The sequence below is a fragment of the Myotis lucifugus genome, unplaced genomic scaffold, assembly GCF_000147115.1.
Source record: "Myotis lucifugus unplaced genomic scaffold, Myoluc2.0 scaffold_143, whole genome shotgun sequence".
NCBI classification, from domain to species: Eukaryota; Metazoa; Chordata; class Mammalia; order Chiroptera; family Vespertilionidae; genus Myotis; species Myotis lucifugus.
The window spans coordinates 2,975,366-2,994,615 of NW_005871191.1; the positions used below are offsets into that span (position 1 = coordinate 2,975,366).

The 19,250-nt window shown below is 40.3% G+C and overlaps 1 long non-coding RNA gene across 2 annotated transcripts; it reads right to left on the minus strand.

Moving 5' to 3' along the window:
- Positions 1-666: 666 nt before the first annotated feature.
- Positions 667-19,244, minus strand: LOC111827216. Of its 2 annotated transcripts, XR_002830713.1 has the most exons (4): positions 18,974-19,244; positions 9,404-9,489; positions 7,973-8,143; positions 667-832 (listed from the first exon to the last, which is right to left on the minus strand). It is a non-coding gene; the product is annotated as an uncharacterized LOC111827216 (long non-coding RNA). The 2 variants fall into 2 exon arrangements; XR_002830712.1 differs by lacking the exons at positions 9,404-9,489; positions 18,974-19,244 and adding an exon at positions 15,540-18,246.
- Between the last annotated feature and the right edge of the window lie 6 nt (positions 19,245-19,250).

A 19,250-nucleotide genomic window follows, 5' to 3' on the forward strand; every position in this document is an offset into this window, starting at 1 on the left:
CCTGGTTTAGATAAGAGGTGCACATCTAGCCCTTGGGAGCCAGGAGTGTGTATCTTGCAGGCAAATCGCAGTACCTGTCTGGGCATCAAGGAAACTGAACTCGGGGCTTAAAAAAAGACATGATCATACTCCCTGCTTTCAAGAACTAGAGCAAGAAATGATACATGGGTTATTGAACTAGAGCAAGAAAAAATACTCAGTTACATGCTCATGGCTGATTAAGCACTTTCCTTGCACACAGATAGATTATAGAGAAAGCAATAAAGAATGGAGAAAGTTAGGCAGGACAGAAAGAGGTAAGGACCACAGGCCTTGTGTTACAGAAAAACCGGAGAAGAACCAAGCAACGCTTAGAGAGATGGAGTTACATTTATTATTATTACGCGCGGGCCCAGAGGAAAATGTCTCTCAAATTCTGGGCAAAATCACACAGGAAGTTTCCTATATTTATACCATTTTACCTTCTTTGTCTCCCAAATATGGGGTTTTTCCGGTTCCCTTTGCAAGTTCTTAAAGAGCCCCTATGTGCTGGGGCTTTGAGACCTCGAACAAAGGCTTGGCCTGACACCAGCACTGATAACTTCGTCTGGAGAAGGTTTAATGGCCTCTCTGAAATGGGAGTAGTCTTATTTTCCTTATTATTTAAGCCAGCAAGCATTACAGAAGCCAAAATGCAGGGTTAAAATTTCAAACAGCAGTTTTTATATAAGATGGATGCTTCACTTGGAGTCCAGTTGTGTCTGCATTTGCATCTGATCCCTCAACTTCCTGTCTTTGTAATCCTCCGATCCTCAGCTTCTCATCTGAGTTTTTCATCTGAAGACTCATAATGCTGTTATTAGATGAAAGCCATGAAAAGTGCTTAGAACAGGACCAGGCATATGATAGTATCTCATCCAACATTGGTAGTTAAGTGCTTGACCACCAATTTTCATATATGGTAGCTGACTTGTGAATTAGCTAATTTTTATAGTAGGGTAGTGGGATTTTGTCACTGCCTACAGGCTAGGTTACCCAGCTCCTCTCCCTCTGTTGTGCACTAACATGAACATGGGCATTTTTCTGTAGGGACATGCTCCATTTCAGGATGTGCTTCTATTCCATAAAACGTTAAATTGGGCAAGATCCAAATATATCATCTTGTCCAGATGATTTAACTTTTTAAGTGTACAATTCAAACGTTTTTCATATATTTACAGAGTTGACCAATCATCACTATAATTTTAAATCATTTTCATCACCTCCCACAAAAAAAAACACCTGTACCCATGAGCAATCATTTCCCATTCCCCCTCCAACACTTCCTCTCCAGCCTTAGACAACTACTAATATATATTCTCTCTGAAGATTTTGTAAAAATAGAATAATATAATAAGCAAGCATTATTATTACACTTATTTTAAAGATGAGGAAAATGGTGCTCGGAAAGCTTTTAAAGTAATGTGTTCAAAATAACACTGTTAACAATAAGAGGCAGAGCCGAATTTTAAACCCAGGCTGTCACTCTTCTTGTAAGGTTTCCCTATTAGAAAAAACTAATGATTATGACTAAAACCCTAATAAAGGGCCTCTGACAAGAGAGGAACCTGCTGGTGACATGAACTAGATTCCAACTGTCATGCCCATTGCTTGTCACATCTGTTGGTAATTTCTCTTGGTGGGGCTAGGTTGATTTGCAGTGGAGAGAACCCAGCCACCACAAAGCATCTGGGTTGCCATGAAGTCCTGATTCTTTTTCTTACATCCAATTTTCCACTTGGTTTGGCTAGGGCAGGAGGATGTCAAATTCTGTGGCAGAGGTCAGTCCTATAAGGTGTTTGTCTCTATTTACATAATGCATTGGAACATTTCGAGGGGGGAAATCCATCTTCACTGACATCAGCCTTGGGAACTCTCCCTGGATGGGAGAGAAGCAATCCCAGCCTTGGATTTCAGTGTTAGCCACTGACAGAGGTCTAAGTTTGCCTTTCCAATCAGGCGTATTTATTTACATGTGGAAATTCCCAGTGGGAAGCTGAAGAACACAACTTAGGAGTGGTCCCCAAGTGGGAAATTGAACAGTACACTGAGCTCCTTTTATTTCCATTTAATTTACCATCAGCATCATTACCATTATTTTGTTAATCATTTCACTAGCAATGATGTAACTGGGGACCAAGGTAATTGCAGCCAAATGGGGAAGCTGCTTCTCTGCAGTATTTAGTTAGCAAAGACTTTCATTCACCTTTTAGGGGGTGGGTATAAGTTCTTTCCTTTACTCATGGAGCCTAGAGCTGCTTTAAAATGCTGAAGATATTAAGTGCCCCCTGGAGCTTAATGAACTCTACACTGGGTTGAAGAGAGCTTTCTGTAATTTTCAACTCCCTGCTGCCTGAAACTGTATCTCACTGCACAGGAAAGTGGCTTCCTGAGACACTAACAAGGCCAAGTGAAACAGACCACACGGGCCCCAGGGTCTGAACAATATGGAGTAAATGATCAGGACTTTGCACTCAGAGACCTGGCTCTACTATTTGATAGCTGTGTGACTTTGGGTAAGTTACTTGTGCTCTCTGAGTCTCTATTTTCCTATTCAAAAGAAGGTAATACTATTTATCTCACAGGTTGTTGGGCAGTAAATAAGATAAGATGGGTAAAAGGCTCAGGGCATGCGTTGGCGTATAATAGGAATTCAATAAATGTAGTTTCACCCTAGCTGGTTTGGCTCAATGGATAGAGTGTCAGCCTGTGGATTCAAAGGATCCTGGGTTTGATTCCCCGGGTTGCGGGGTCAATCCCCAGTGGGGGGCGTGCAGGAGGCAGCCAATAAATGATTCACTCTCATCATTGATCTTTCTATCTCTCTCTCCCTCTCCTTTCCGCTCTGAAATCAATAAAAATATATTAAATAATAATAATAATAAATGCAATTTCTTTCTTTAAAAAGTGCTGGCGTGGAGAACCTTTCTTCTGGGTCTCAAGATTATTTGGGAACCAAGTGGATGGAAAGTTTTGAGGAAGTAGTGACTGGATGGGAGGTACATTTTAGTTGGCAAGAAAGAAGATCTTGGAGGGGCTATGACGTGTTCTTGATGGGACTCAGTCTCCATGCTCACCTTGAGACCTCAAGTCTTGGTTTGAAAGCTAGAGATCCTGTGTGACCTAGCCCTGCCTCCTCTGTACTTCCCCCTGTGCCCCTCCTCTCAATCACTTGTCCTATCACTCTCACAGACTTCATTTCCACTCATGTGCTGGACATCCCCTCCTCAGGGTCTTTCCATAGGCTACTGCCCCTGCCTTGTCTGCCCTCTTCCCTAGCCCCCTTCACTTGGCTGGAGCCTCCAAATCACCTGGCTCTTGGCTTCTTTGTCATTTTCTCTGTCATGTCCTTGCTGGACATGCCCCTGATAGGCTCTGATGTACCACTCTGTGCTTCTCTGCACAGCACAGGTTGGTTTGTAGCCAAATGGGCTTCTGTTTGTGTGGGATTTTAATTTAAAAGACCTCCCACCACCAGGGAGTTTTTGAAGCCTGGGTCTGGGAGTACTTTGTTTATACCATCTCCCTAGGAGGTGTTCTGTAATACCTGCTGAAGAAACCCTTAGGGTAAATGAATAGGGGTCTTTGATGCTGACTGCTGAGCACTCTTCTAGGTGTGAGGATACAGCTGTAACAAGGAGTCTTTATTCCCCTGAGCGTACAGCCTTGAGAAGGGACAAATAACCAATAAGTATGCATTTAGGGGCCTCCATGTTACCCAGCCTTGCTGAGCTGGTCTGCATCTGAGCTATCTGTTACCTCATTCATTCACCTGACAAACACTCTGAGTGCCTAGAAGTGCCAGACTATAAACTGGGAATTTCAAAGCAAGACAGTCTGTTTTCAAGATTTAGCCAGACTAATGGGAGTGTCAGCACGAAGAACAACGGAATTATGTTGTTATTGCTACCCTATATAATAAAACCCTAATATGCAAATTGACAAAATGGTGGAACAACAGGCAGAACGACCGGTCGCTATGATGCACACTGGCCACTAGGGGGCAGACGCTTAATGCAGGACCTGCCCCCTGGTAGTCAATACACTCCCACAGGGGGAGTGCCACTCAGCCAGAAGCTGGGCTCATAGCTGGTAAGCGCAGTGGCGGTAGCCTCTCCTGCCTCTGTGGCAGCACTAAGGAGCAGTGAGCCGGTGGGCAGTAAGGAGCGAGGGGTCCCAGACTGCAAGAGGGTGAAGGCTGGGCTGAGGGAACCCCCCCCCCCCCCACAGTGCACAAATTTCATGCACCGGGCCTCTAGTTAGTAAATAATAGCTAATCTTTTTTGGATCTAAATTATGTACTAAGTCCTTACAGATAAATCATTTCACTTAACCTCACAGTACCCCTTTGCAGTATGTGTTATTTATCTCCATTGTTCCAGTCAGGAAACTGAGGCAACACAGCACTTCCTCAAGGTGTACATAGTGGAGCCACACCGCCTCCCCACGAGGGAGTGACAGGCAGCCTGGCTGTGGGGAGAGGCAGGCATGTCCCCCAAGCCTTTTGACTTTCTGGTCCCCAGTGCCAACGGTAATTGACCTTTCTCTTAATCACACGCCTCCCTGTATTAGTTTTTTAAAGTCATGGTGGCTACATCAGGGAAAGATTTTGACTCATCTTCCTTGGAATCTGAAAACCTGGGCTCACAGTCTGACTCAGCCACTCAGCTGAGGGTGGGGAAGTTGTGTTAGTGTTACACATCAGATTCTCTGCTGTGCCTCAGTTTCCTCCTCTGTAAAGTGAAATGATCAGATTACAGCAGCTGTAAGATAACTTCTGTGTCTTCGACTTATTGATATGAAAGATAATTCACATTAGTGGACCCAAAATAATTGAAGACAGAGATAAAGGCCCCCGTAGGCAAGATACAGGAAGCAAAATCCTTAGGGGGAAAAAAAAAGATTGATATATTGGACTATTTCCAATTAAAAATTTCTCTATCCTAAAAGATACCATAAATAACATTAAAATAAAAACACCTGGGGAAAAGTATTTGTAAAACACTCAGAGACAAAAGACATCTGCTTAGACCCGGGGTCGGCAAACTGCGGCTCTCGAGCCACATGCGGCTCTTTGGCCCCTTGAGTGTGGCTCTACCTAAGCCTTAGGAGTACCCTAATTAAGTTAATAACAATGTACCTACCTATATAGTTTAAGTTTAAAAAATATGGCTCTCAAAAGAAATTTCAATCGTTGTACTGTTGATATTTGGCTCTGTTAACTAATGAGTTTGCCGACCACTGGCTTAGACTACATAAGGAATTCCTCAAATCAATATGAAAAAGTTAACCCAGAAGAAAGATGAGCAGGTCAAGAGTAGGCAATTAACAGCTAAGAAAATTCAATGCAGCACAGAAATATGAGAACACACTCAAATGTACTAGTAACAAGGGAAATGAAAACTATAACACGAATGAAATGCTGTTTTTCATCCACTGGATTGTAATACATAAATATTCAGTATTACCAATGATTGGCACACATGTAAGGAAGCAGTGACTCTGTTGGTGGGAGTAGGAGGGCAATTTGACAATATCTGGTAAAATGTAAAACATTCAAATACTGGGAGTCAGCAGTTCTCTTCCTCAGTATGTCCCTTAGAGAAGCACCCATACCTGCCTTGGGGAAGGCACATATGAGAATGTTTCCTTCAGCACTGCTTGTCATCACTGGGAAACAAAACAGGAGGAGAGGAAGCGGCTTAAATGCCTGTCTACATGAACCTCATTAGTTCTGTTACGTAATAATATGCAAAAAAAATTAAGAAGAGTGTAGTGGAGTTATGTACTAACATGGAAAAGTCCATAGGATATACCAATGAGTGAAAAAAAAGTAAGTTGTGGAACAATACAGAATATGATACTATCAGAGGAAACAATAATCAATTGTTCCCATAGAAACTGCATAAAAGAGTGTCTGGAAACAAATGCCAAATTGACAACATGAATTAGTTCTAGGGAAAGGAAGAGAAGAATTAGTGTTGGGAGGCCTTATCTATACTGGTTAGGTATCTTTAGAAGGACAATCTAGCTCGGCTGGTGTTGCTCAGTGGTTGAGCATCGACCTATGAACCAGGAGGTCATGGTTTGATTCTTGGTCAGGGCACATGACCAGGTTTTGGGCTCAATCCCCAGTAGGTGTCATGTAGGAGGCAGCAGATCAATGATTCTCTCTCATCATTGATGTTTCTATCTCTCTCTCCTCTCCCTTCCTCTTTGAAGTCAATAAACATATATTTTTAAAAAGGACAATTTATTCATGCCATTACTATGTAATCTTAAAGATTAGTTTTTTACAGTATTAAAAAATATCAGTGGTTGATTGCTGGCAGGTTCCCCTTTTCCCAACTTCTAAGGAATAGATTTCCTATGCCATAAATTACAGGTTCATCCCAAACCAGTCCCTGCTCTCACCCATCCCCCAGCACGTGCCTTGCCTGGTTCTGCCCTGAAATGATCCTGTGTCCCCCCGCAGTCTTAGAGGCCAGGCATTCATCTTCTGCTTTCAAAGATCCCATTAGAGTTGTTCATAGTGCTTTGACATTTATTCAGCCAGAGCTAACTGCAGGGCGATTCTATGATTACAGTGGTATTTATTTTTATATTTTTTTCAATAAAGAGAAAGGTTGAACATGTAATGTTAACATTCAACCTGGTGTAAAAACATTTCAAAAACTTTGGAAATTGATTTTTTTTTGTGGTGAGCAACCTGGAAAACATTTGTTAAAAGTTGCTTGTGTTCAGTTCAACTAGTTGGCAAGAGGTAGCATGGGGTTAATTTAGAGCAGTGGTTCTCAAAGTGTGACTCCCAGGTAAGCAGCAGCAGCATCACCGAGGACTTGTTAGAATGCACATTGTTGGGCCCCACCCCAGACCTGCCATCAGAAACTGCAGATAAGTCCCAGCAGCCAATGCATTAACAAGCCCTCCAGATGACTCAGGTGCACACTCAAGTTGGAGAACCTCTGATTGACATGGCTAAATACAAGCTGCCTCTGGGAGAGCTGGTCTAGGAATCTACAAAGTAACAACCTGAATTAAACTCTAAGTTTCTATTCATCCCTCAGATGTCAGCTGAATCATCATTTTCTCAGGAAACATTTTCTGATTCTATGCTTACATAACCCCACGTGTCTCTTCCTTCTGCATTACAGGTGTATTTTACACTTACTTTGTGATTATTTGATTATGAATTGTCTCTCCCCCCCCCCCCCCCCCCAAAAAACATCATCTACTTCAGTATATATACTACAGTGCCAGGCACATAGCAGGCACTCAATAAATAGTGGTAAATGAATGAATGAAAAACAAATCTTTCCTAGAGAGTTTCTCCCTGACTTTTCAACACATGTCCCACAATTTAATAATAATGAAGCTTTCGTCATCAAAATTATCACTATTTTTCCAGATTTGAAACCTTGGTGATTTTTTTAAATCTGTCATATTCATTCATCTCCAGGTACCAGCCATTTGCCTAGTCCTGTGGATCCTCCCACTAGAATGTCTTCCCTGCCCATGGGCATTCCCCTGCCAGCCCTTAGCCAAGCTCTCATCAGGGGCCTCTTATCTCTCAGTCAACTCCAACCTCAGCCCACCCCATCAATTTTATTTAAATATGGTGCTCACTAAAATTGTAGGTTACAACTATAGTGTTTGATTGGAATTTTACTGTTTTCAAGGTGCTTTTACAAAACCATATTAAAATAGTAGCAAACAATTTAATGGCAGCTTGTGTGCCAGGCACTGAAATGATTCCCATGACTATGAGGAAAATATTTATTACTTATTTTATATTATAAATCCAGGGCTAGAGGAGTCTAAGTAACTGGTACATGATTACTCAGCTCCTAGGTGCAGATGTAGAATATGACCTCAGATTCTGTGACCTCTCCTCTGTGATAACATCCTCCATCTATCCTTTATCTGTAAGAGCTCCCATATTGGGGTTCCATACCTGGTGCCTCTTTGTCCCTCATCCACGTCCCTCCTTCTGCTGAAAACCATGCAGTGAGAATAAGGCTCTGAACTGAGAAGAAGATGGGCTCTGACGACAGACCTGGGTTCAAATCCAAGCTGTGTGATCCACAGCCAATTATTTACACTCTCTGAACCTCAGTTTCTTTCTCTGTAAAATAAGGAAAGGTAAAATTATGACCTCATAGAGGTGCTAAGAGAACTAAACCAGATAGTTCACTTACTAGCGTACTCAGAGTAAGCTATAATCATTGTTAACTATTATTATTTCTATTTCTAGTTCTTTATATATCAAAATCTGAACTCTATCTTCTTGTCAAGGCTGCATGTAAACTGGGCTCCTCTTTTACTCTCTAACTGCCTTTCTCTCTCTCTTTCTTTTTTGAATGTTTGAAAGCCACAGAACTACATTTAAAAAAATTTTTTTTAAATACATTTTATTGATTTTTTACAGAGAGAAAGGGAGAAGGATAGAGAGTTAGAAACATCGATCAGCTGCCTCCTTCACACCCCCTACTGGGGATGTGCCCACACCCAAGGTATGCCCTTGACTGGAATCAAACCTGGGACCCTTCAGTCCGCAGGCCGATGCTTTAGCCACTGAGCCAAACCAGTTAGGGCCTGCCTTTCTCTTTATTCTACCAAGATGTGTCTTCCTGGAATCCTCTCAGTACATATCATAAGCATTTTCATACTTCTAATTATAAAAAAGATGGATGCTCTTTGAAAAATGAAATCAAACAATACACAAAACTACAGAGCAAAGAAAGGAAATTTCCTGACCCCACCCCCCAGAAATAACCACTTCCTTATATCTTTGTGTAAGTATTGTTCTGAAATCTAATTTCTTTCACTTAACAATATTGAATAGACATATTTCCATGTCAGTGAATACAGATCATATCATTATTTATAACAGTTGCATAGTATGGCATCACATATGTTTTCTTGATGGAGTGTATTAGTTAATACTGCTCCATAACAAATCAGCCCCAAGCTCAGTGGCTTAAAATCGTTTTTATAAATATTATATATAATATATATTCTATGTAAATGATACAGATCCTATATAAATTCCTTCTAGAGCAGTGGCTCTCAACCTTGGCTGCACATTAGAATCACCCAGGAATCTTTTTAAAATCCTGATTTCTGGGCCTCATCCTCCAGAAATTCTGTTTCTTTGTTACTAATGTTGTGACCCCACCCCATAACAAAGAAACAGAATTTCCGGAGGTTGGGGCCCAGAAATCAGGATTTTAAAAAGATTCCCAGGTGATTCTAATGTGCAGCCAAGGTTGAGAACCACTGTTCTAGAGCTACAGATGGGTATATACATCACATGTCTGCAGATTGGCCAGAGATTGGCTGACATGAGCTGGCCTCAGCTGAGCAGTACTGCTTTACTTCTTACCTGCTCTGTCTATAAGTTGGCAAGGGTGGCTCTCCTCAGTGTGTGTCTCATCCACTTTCTAGGGCTAAGGAACCAACTGGGACATGCTGTGGAGTTTACAGAAACACAAGAGGGAAAGCAGAAACACTTGAGGCCTCTTAAAGATTAGGCTTAATATTACTTCTGCCCACAGACCACTGCCCAGAGCTTACCACATGGCCAAGTACAAAGTCAGGCAATGCAGAAACAGACTTTGCTTATGATCAAGACATGTGAATTCAGATTGGGGTGAAGAGACCAACAATTCAATCTATCACACAGATAGTTTGTTTCCATTCTTTAAAATTATGAGACATTTTGAACCTCTTTAAACATACACTGTTGTTTACTTGCCCAAATTTATATTCTTGTGATAAATTTCTAAAGTCAAATTGCTGTGTCAAAGGGCAATGCATTTCAAATATTGATATATATTGTCTAATAGTATGCTAAAAAGGATCATATAATCATTAGCAAAAATAATAGTGTAAGAGAGTGCTGGTTTCCTCATACTTTTACCACTACTAAATTTTGTTAATTAAAAATAAAATCTTTGCTCTGATAGAAGAAACATTACTTAACTATAGTTTTATTATTATTAGTGAGGTTGGAAATATTTTTATGTCTGTTGGCCTTTTTTTATTTTTGAATGATCTCTTCATGCCCTTTACTCTTTTAAAAATAAAATCAGATTTTCACAAAACTAGGATGAAGTCACAGATAGCTTCTCTTAACCCAACCTTTGTGGAATTCTGTGTGCTGTTAACTCACCACCATCCCTTTTCCTAAGGCAGAAGGCAATTAGCTAAGTTGGAAAGAAGGCAAAGCATTGAAGGGATTCGTGCCCTTCACTCGACTGGGAAAAGCTATGGATATGACAGTTAGAAGGTCAGAACCTGGAGCCAGTCTTTGTGAATGGTGACAATTCCTGCTCCTGAGGATGCTGACTCAGAAGGAAAAAGCCTATTGCAAAACCACTGCTATTTTTTTGATGACAAGAGAAAATATCTAACTACGGGCATGGGCATCTAAATGATTTCTAGTTAAGGGTATTCATATTTAAATGTATGCACATCTAAAATCACAGTCCCAGTTGGCAGGTTCTGGTCAGGATGGCAAAACCTAAATCCTCCTAGTGTGGCTAGAAATGCTTTGAACTCAGGAAAGAATGTCAAGAGACCCTTCTTTCCCATTCCTTTGCCTTCTTCCATATCACTTGACAGGGAACCTGAGAGTCAAGGACACTGGCATGATTGGGCTGCAGGGCAAGTGGTTATGAGGATAACAACAATGATAATAACAGCTTACAGGCATATAGGAATTCCAGGTGCCTGGCATTGCTCTAAACACTTCACCTATATGTTAACTCATTTGAGTCTTGCAACAACCATATGAAATAGGCATTATTATTATTATTATTATTATTATTATTATTATTTATTATTCCTATCTTATAGATGAGGAAGTTGAGACAGGAAGTTTATAATTGCCCAAAGACCCACAACTAGTAAATGGTGGAGCCAGAATTCAAACTCAGATATGACTAGAGTCAGTGCTTCTACTTTGCTCCTGCAGGATGCTGACTGCTATTACATGAGAAAGGAAAGTTAGGTTTGAGGTTAATAAGGTCTCTACCTCAGCCCTTCTCAGGACCTATAATATGCCAATCTACATGGTGGGTTTTACAGAAGAAATTAACCATGCAGCATTTCCCAAACATATCTGAACCTTTACAATTTTGTTTCAGAAAAAAATTTTAAACAACGTATATTCCACAGACCACATACTATTAAATACTAGTATAGAGAGCTTTTGAATCAGGGCTTGCATCAGCTCATTGAGCCAATTGTTAAATTTTCAGGGATTATGAAAACCAGTTGTTAAACTCAGTCATTCTTAAAAACAAGAGGCCCAATGCATGAAATTTGTGCACAAGTAGGGTCCGTAGGCGTGGCCGGTGATTAGGGCCGATCTGTGGGGCAACCAGCAGGGTGATTGGGAGGGGGGGGTCCCCCGCTGGCACCTGCCTTGGCAGCTCCTGCGTTAAGCGTCTGCCCCCTGGTGGTCAGTGCGCGTCATAGCGACTGGTCGTTCTGCCGTTTGGTCAATTTGCATATTAGGCTTTTATTATATAGGATTAAATTATATAAACTTACAATAAATCATATAACCAAGGTAATGAATACTCAAAGCTTATCACTTCTTAATTACTTTACTACACTTTAATATACTCTATGCTTTTAAGGTTATTTATGTCTATGTCAGTGTCTACATGGTGGAAATATCTGTATGCTCTTGAGCATCTCTTCCTAATTCTATGTTCAGTGACATCATTGTTGTAGCTTGAAATCAGCCATGGTGAGTATTTATACCACCAAAATTGGCAAAGGCTCTGAGTCAAAGCTCCATAGAGGGGAGGAGTTCTGTTTTTGGAGAACTAGGTGTTAAACATTTAACAGCACCCCACTGCAAATACATATGCTTAAAATATTGATGACACTGTAAGTGCAATTTTTGGAAAAACGACTCAATGTTTTTAAATTTTGATCTTCTATTTCTTAAGATTGCTTTGAGGGTTACCTAAACTAGACTGGATTATAGCAGGGGTTCCCATATCTGTTTGCATATCAGAATTACTAGACTCCTGAATGCCACTCAAGACCTATAGCATGAGATTCTCCTTGGAAGGTGCCCAGGGACCTGCACTTTAAATAAAGCTCCCCTAGAAATGCAGACCTGCATTTGGGAACAAGTGGTTAAAACCACCAGCAGAAAAAAATATGTAGACTTCTGGACTAACAAACTCTGAAGAGTTGTATTTTCTTCCAGCTGCAGCATAAGCAGCAAACACAAAATCAAGATTTCTCTTTCCAAAGAGTGACTTATTACATAGCTGAGGCAGAGAAAGGCCCCCCGCCCCCACCAGAGTTATTTGGTGTCTATATTCTCTACAGCAGCAATTTTCAACCCCTTTCATCTCATGGCACACATAAACTAATTATTGAAATTCTGTAGCACACACCAAAAATATTTTGCAAATTTGACCAAAAAAAAAAAAAAGGTACACTTTTGATTCATTCACCCGGGATGACTATTGTGTTGGCTATTGTCATATTTTTATTTTACAGTTTAAGGGAAAAGAGGTCAGTGCCCTAAATACTCAGGTATTGCATGTTTTAAAATTCTGGTGGCACACTGGTTGAAAATCACTGCTCTGTAAGTAACTCGACAATGAGAGGACCATTTTTCTAGGCCATGCAAAGGATGTGGAAAGAACTATTATGACATCACACTTTGTAATGCTCTTTACTATCACAAGCTGTCTTGCATCCCCAAGACACCTGGACCACTGCAGGCTGTGCTAACCCTCTTGCTCATCATCCATACCTGAACAAGGCCAATGGCAAAAGCTGACATACTGCAACAGACCCCTGAGCCAGACATTCCAGACCATGCCCCACCTCTATCCAGCCCAATTCCACATCCCAGACCATGCCCCACCTCTATCCAGCCCTAACTCCACATCCCAGACCATGCCCCACCTCTATCCAGCCCTAACTCCACATCTCAGACCATGCTCCACCTCTATCCAGCCCCAAGGAAACTATCCAAGGGGTCAGATGGGCACTAGTTTTAGTTCAATTTAAAATGTTTTATATATATATATATATATATATATATATATATATATATATATATATATATGTATATGATCAAACCAATGAATACAAGGGATCATAAATAAGAGTCCCTCTATCCAGTCCTCTGTAACCTAACTCCTACCCAGAACGAACCCTTTTTAATTTGTTAAACAATTTTTAAAAATTTTCTCATGGTCACTTTTACATCCCTAAATAATGTTTATATATCTACTTTTTGGTGCATCCATTTTAGACACTGCTACCTTTCTCTGATTGAATTTTGCTTACTTTTACCACCCTAAACTTCCCAGTATCTATTACTCTTATTTCCATAACTAGAGGCCTGGTGCACAAAATTCGTGCACAGGGGTGGGGGAGCCCTCAGCCCAGCCTGCACCCTCTCCAATCTGGGACCACTTGGGGGATGTCAGGCCTAAACCGGAAGTTGGACATCCCTCTCACAATCTGGGACCACTGGCTCCTAACTGCTCACCTGCCTGCCTGCCTGATTGCCCCTAACTGTGCCCCCCCACCCCGCTGGCCTGCTCACCCCCCCACCAGCCTGGTTGCCCCTCACTGCCCCCCTCTGCTGGCCTGGTTGCCCCGCAATGCCCCCCCACCCCTGCCGGCCTGGTCACCCCCAACTGCCCTCCCCTGCAGGCCCGGTTGCCCCCAACTGCCCTACCCTGCAGGCCCGGTTGCCCCCAACTGCCCTACCCTGCCAACCATTTTGTGGTAGCCATCATGGACCACATGGGGCAGCCATTTTGTGCAAGGGCGTGATGGTCAATTTGCATATTACCGCTTGTGTATATATATAGATTGGTTATTGTAAACATTTTACATGCACTTTTATCAATTATTCCATCAACACTAGGTTGTTTCAAGTTCTCACTTCATAGAAAAAATTTTAGGGTTTCTACTTTCTTCTCTGCTTTTCTGCACCAACCCATTTCCCCTCCCAGCTAATGTTTTCTGTCTCTACATTATTAATGCTAAATGGATTTCTGTGAGAGGCAATCTGCCCAACCATGCCTGAGATTTTGAGACTAAGTGGCTACTGTGATCTTTCTGGCTCAGCATATTCAGGATTGTCATCAAATGCTGGTCACAATCAAATGGCAGGAAACAGAACACAATTTTTAATTCCCTCAGCTATCCTTTTGTCTATTTAAGGAAAAGACAGGCTTTTTTTCTTTTCTGGATCACAGGAGTTGTCTCATTAAACCAAATACCATAGAACAGCATGAGGATAGGGGCAGAGGAAGGTGTAAGGGGAAGAAATCCTATTAGGGTTCCCAGCAGGAGGGTCATTGGAGACACACACACTAATGAAACAGAGACCTGGGGCTCCATTCATGTTCCTGTGATTTCAGCTCCAGTTTCAAAGAGGGAAAAATGTGCTGTCTGCTTTCAGAAATCACTCCAAGGGTACTCAAACCACACAAAGATTTTGTTCTTTCAAAAACGTTAAGGATGGAGATGAGGATAAAAATACCACTTAAAAAAATCCTTGCTGTTACTAATGTTATAGAACTATTATCCATATGTATAAGTAAGGTTTTAAAAAATTATTTGATCAAGATTTCTCATTAGCTAAAATATTCCTAATTATTGACATTAGTTTATGAAGTTATATGTTGAAGATTTTTGGAGTCACTCCTAATTTTGTCCTTGTTTCCTTACTGTTTAATTCATAAAGAAAGAAAATATTAAGTTTTATAAACAATTTGATTTTTAAAAGTGTATCTGTGCAAGCAATTTTCACACCTATCATTACCCTTTGCCAATTCAAAAATATACCAAATTATTTACTTTGTGAAAAGGATCAAGTGCAAGTAAATTAAAAACTATTTAAATGTGTATATGTTGACTAAATGATCCACCCATATGTAAACCTAGGGTTTTTATATGGGGTCAAAACCATTTGATGGTCTCAGGCTGTGAATTTTAAAACATCAGTGGTTAGAAAAAAATAAACATTTAAACATGTACTAATATATTAGAGGTGTCTTAATTCAGAAAGGCAAAATAAAGTAATTTATAGATAACGAAATAAGTAATTAAAGAGGAGAAACTGCCATAGTATTATTGGTTAATTATAGCGAACCACCAGTCTAGATTATTGGCCAATATCCTTCAACAGATATTGACTAAACTCCTACTATATGCCAGTGCACAATACAGCAATTAATAAAATGAACAAAAATCCCTATCCTCCTGGAGCTCACATTCTAGTGGAAGGAAAAAGGAATAAAAAAGACAAACTGGTAAAATACAGATAGTACACTAAATAGCAATAAGTGCTAGGAGAAAGGAGGAGGGAGGGGGATGGAGGGGGAGGGGGAGTGTGGGTTTTACAACTTTAAATTGGACAGAGAAATCTCATTGAGAAGTAACTTTTAATGAAATTTTTTTTTCAAAAATAATATTTAGTAAGAGCAGTGTTATTTAGCATTTTTACAAATCTCTATTACCTGGTTTAGTAGAAAGGACACAGCTGTATTCTTATATGCTTCTGCATTCAGTCTGTTTATGTTTTGGTTGAGATTCATAAGGAAAATATAGCCTCATATAATCTTCTTGAATACTAAGTCCAAGCTTGACAGGTAGTTTCTTAAAGGCCAGTGGCAATGTGAAACCTAAAACTTTATCAATAAACTTTTATTGTTTCATTAGAATCCAGTAATTTATCTTGTACTTTGAATGGATATTTGTGACATTACACATTTTTTTTGGGGGGGGGGGAGGGGGGAGCAGGATATTAGTTCCTTGAGTGATGCAGATCTTCAAAATGTTGATTCATCTTGTCATCCAGGATAAAAAAAAACCACCAGTTATTACTGCTGACCAGGTATAAAGCATACTATCACAAAATACAGCAACTTAGCATACTGAATATTTCAAGCTCAAGGAATGTGAGGAATGAAAGATGACCTTTTCTTTTTCTCTTTTGTTAACTCTTGTGACTTGTTGCTTCCCTGTAAACAGGTGAACCCAGTGTTCAACAGCCATCACGAGAACATATATTTGATCTGTCTGTGTGATTCCTCTCACCTTCATGAAGGACTTTCTGACCTTCCCCTGAAGCCGCTCATAAAACCCTTCTGTGAGAGGTGCCTCCCTACACCAGCAGGAAAGGAGTATCTCCGAAAATGAAGGGACAGAGAGGAATCTGAATGATCGGGCCTTGCTAAGTTTGCCCCTATTTACTATACAGACCTCACCTTTTCCTGTCACATCTTCCCACGACTTGACACTCTTCAGCAAATCTGGCATAAAAAGTCAGGTGCAACTGTTTCTTCAGGTCTTTATTTCCTTCTGAAGGCTCCTGTGTCATGTAAAACTTCTATTAAATGCATTTCTCTGGCTAATCTGTCTTTGTTACAGAGGTTCCAGCTGAGAGAACTTAAAAGGGTAGAAAAAAAATATTTTTCCTTCCTTGTATGACTATTCTCAGTCTTTTTAAGAGCCAGCAAGCTCACAGTGGTGGATATATGTTTTCCGAAATTCTAATTTGAAAACCTAAATCTTCTTAGCGAAAAATTCTATCGTTTTATCTGAACAAGCTTACTCTTTTCTTTTGCAGGACAATGGCTATCACCGATTGGATCAGAATTATTTGCCCTACGCATCAGACATAAATTCTTTAAGCAATAAATGAGAGCTCCATGACTTATTTGTTCCTGGCAGTCGGGGCTACTTTGGACCACTTGTGCAATGCTGCACACCTGCAGAGTTGTTTTCTTGGAAGACTCCTTCCAAAATGCTCTGTTCAGAAAATACTGCTCTACTCAAAAGAGATGACTGTTCTACTTGAATGAACTCCTCATATTACAACATTATAATGTTAATGTTCACAAAGTAAAATAGGAAAAAAATTTATTTTCTTAATGGAAATAAAAGAGAATCCTTGGGACAGAGTAATTTGCTATCAATAAACACCCATCTGTCACAGCACGAAAGGACATTGTTACCTCTGTCAAGGGTGACAAAGTACTTATTTTTCACAGCCGTTCAATGGCAGAAATTCCAAATGAAGAGCTAATATTTGGACTCTGAAATTTTCATAAAATGTTTAGGTACACAAACTATGGTTGGGCTAGTTATAGTTAGGAGAAAACAATCAAGAGCCACTGAGTAAAAACCCCATGAAAATTAAACAATAGTATTGAAGAATAATCATTTTTGATAAAACTTTTTTAAGTAGCAGAAAACAATGGTTATGTACATACAAGAAAGAAAAACAAAATAAGAAATTAGATAGTTTTTGTTACTTTAACAATCTATTAAACTTCTTACAGGCTTCCTTATTTTTGTTTTATCACCCCACCCCACTCAACTTTGTTCATGAAGCCATTCCAAACAAAATTGCAAGTACTTTGAGCTGTACTATCTGCACCATACATTTCCAGTAAGGGTCTGAATACAAATTCACAGTGAAAACAAGCTGGCTGATTTAACCCAGTGAAAAGAAAAATCATGCTCATGAAGAATAACTTAAGAGACTATGGTCTGAAACACCATCGTTTGAAGGGTTATAAGTCCAGTTCTCTAATAAAGACCAAAAGACAATTTCTTTTCAATACAACTTTTGCTATATTAAATATTAATTTCGGTTGTAATCTTCCCACCCACTCATGTATTAGGCTAGTTTTTAATGAGGTTGACAATTCTCCAACTGAACTAATGTAAATGTCATATATTCTTTGGAGGGATTCTTGACTATGATGATGATGACACTATCACTTCCATGGACTGTTTCCAATGTGGTAGCTACTGATCTAAGTAGTTGAAATGCATTAACTCATGAACTGGCACATTCATGGAGGGAGAGAGACGTTAGGAATGTGACTAAGATCACATAGCAAGTAAGACCCAGAACCAAGGCTTCAACCTACACATTGGCTCCAGAGCTCATACTTCTTACCACTGTGGCCTTGCCTCTGTTTTGTTTTGAAACAAACAAAACAAAAAAACCCAAAATGCCAGTGATTAAACTGAAAAGAAGCATGTGACCCACCTCTTTAAAAATCCCTATTTTTTTAAAAACAATTCCTTTACGACTTGTTTATCAACATCAAAAAATCCCAAACAACCCAATTTAGAAATGGCCAACAGACATATGAACAGATGCTCAACATCACTAATCATCAGAGAAATGCAAATCAAAACTACAATGAGATATCACCTCACACCTGTCAGAATGGCTATTATTAAAAAGTCAACAAATAACAAGTGTTGGTGAGGATGTGGAGAAAAAGGAATCCTCCTGCACTGTTGTATAGAAAACAGTATGGAGATCCCTCAAAATATTAAAAACTGAACTACCGTAAGACCCAGAGATTCCACTTCTGGGTATTTATATGAAGAAAAGTAAAAAACTAATTTGAAAAGACGTATGTGCCCCTATGTTCACGGCAGTATTATTTACAACTAGAGGCCCAGTGCACGACATTTGTGCACTGGGGGGTGGAGGGATGTCCCTCAGCCCAGCCTGTGCCTTTTTGCAGTCCGGGACCCCCTTGAGGGATGTCCGGGGCTCTTGCAGTCGGGGACTCCTCGTTCCTTACTGCCCACCTGCAGCGGAGGCGTGAGAGGCTCCCACCACCACCACTGCGCTCGCCAGCCGTGAGCCCGGCTTCTGGCTGAGTGGTGCTCCCCCTGTGGGAGCACACTGACCACCAGGGGGTAGCTCCTGCGTTGAGTGTCTGCCCCTTGATGGTCAGTGCACATCATAGTGGCCAGTCGTTCCACCATTTGGTAGATTTGCATATTAGGATTTTATTATATAAGATAGCCAAGATATGGAAGCAACCTAGGTATTCATCAATAAATGAATGAATAAAGAAGATGAAGTATATACACACAATGAAATATTACTTAGAAATACAAAAGAATGAAATCTTACCATTTTTGACAATATGGATGGACCTAGACGGTATTATGGTAAATGAAGTAAGTCAGCTAGAGAAAGATAAACACGGGATGATTTCACTTATATATGGAATCTAACAACAAAACCAGATTCATAGATACAGAGAACTGACAGTTACCAGAGGGGAGGGGGGCAGGAAGAATGGGTGAAAATGGTGAAGGGGGATGAGACATAAACTTCCAGTTATAAAATAAGCCACAGGAATGTAGCGTACAACACAGGGAATATAGTCAATTACACCATAATATAT